The following is a 1444-nucleotide window of genomic DNA, read 5'->3' on the forward strand; positions in this document are numbered from 1 at the left end:
GCACGTGTGAAGAAGCATGACTGATGCTGATGAGCAGGACAGTGTTACTGAAGCTAATAGCTAATAACCTGGGGGTTACCAGCGGCTCTCTCAATAACCACAAAAACTGTGGGATTACTGCAGAATGCCAAGCACAACTGCAGATGAAGAGTTACCTGAGTGCAGCACACAGGAAACCCCGAGTTACTGCATGGCATGGGCGTGCGTTTCCCCGTTTCACCACACGCCAGAGCAGCCTTTTCTGAGCAAAACCCCCTGGCGCGGTGCGGGCTGGGCTTCGTGCTCTGCGTTTGTAGGAGGAACTGCCATCTGGCAGAGCTCCACGCTTCAGCTCCTGGCAGTGGGCTGTTAGACGAGCTACGGGAAGGTGTGTTGGTACAATTCAAGTCAGCAAACACAAAACCTGTGACTAAACTTTGATGACATTTCGGTCTGGTGATTGGTTTGTAAAAGTTCCCTATTCCCACACTTGAGCTCCTATAACATGATGAAATGCGAATTGCATTTGGTGTGGGGAAACTACGTAAAGGTCATTGCGTTTTGAAAATGTGTTTGGGAAATGGATAGATAAAAAATTCCCAGCTGCTGGTGGCAGGGTGGCCTTTCTGCCTTCTGCCTCCATTTTGGTTTTGTTTTTTTCTCCATTTCTTCTCAGTTCTTTAATTCCTTTAATTGGGTTAACTAGTTAATTATTTAAAGCTACACATCTAGCATTTTAATATATCTGCTGCACGTTTGGTGTGTGGACAACGAGGTAGAGGTGATCAGCCCGTGCCATGAATCTGACGAAGGTCAGCTTCTTGATTAGATGTTGTCCGTATTTTCTGAGTATAACCGGTTGTCTTTAAACAAAAAAATACTTTCATTTGAAGCAGAACTTGCACTTTTTTGACCTGACACGTTTTGTTTCCACGTTTTCCCAAAGTGAGGATGATTGTTCTGCAAATTTTTGTTTCTGCGGATAGACATCACATCCATTATTTCTTTGGTGAGTGTCATTTACGTAGTGCTGCATCATGTCATACAAAATTTGGGTTTTCTCGTCTCGCATGTCAATGTGTGCTTGCAAAAGAAAGCATCCTGGCTTTTGCTCAGATGCTCTGGTGTGTGAGCAGCGAAGCACATGTGGATGTCAGTACCAGGGAGCTTTCAAAGAGTGGAAGAGTGAGGGACGGTGGCGATAAACACCAACAGTGACACGGCACGCCCGCACCAGTCAGGGCATCGGACTCCTGGCAGTCTGAAAGTCCAACGCAGAGTGGCACTTTGGCCTGATGGGCTGGGCTCACCTCCCCATTCCCTTCCTGCAGGCTGGTAGTGCTGCAGCATCTCTCCAGCAGCCATCGTGGTGCGGATGTGCAGCCCAACAACACAGCTGGCAGTGATTTCACAGCCACTTGTTCCTTCTATGATCTATTCCTAGATGACATCCTGCTGCCAACAT

Source organism: Buceros rhinoceros, unplaced genomic scaffold, assembly GCF_000710305.1.
Source record: "Buceros rhinoceros silvestris isolate BGI_N320 unplaced genomic scaffold, ASM71030v1 scaffold8726, whole genome shotgun sequence".
In the NCBI taxonomy this organism is placed as follows: domain Eukaryota; kingdom Metazoa; phylum Chordata; class Aves; order Bucerotiformes; family Bucerotidae; genus Buceros; species Buceros rhinoceros.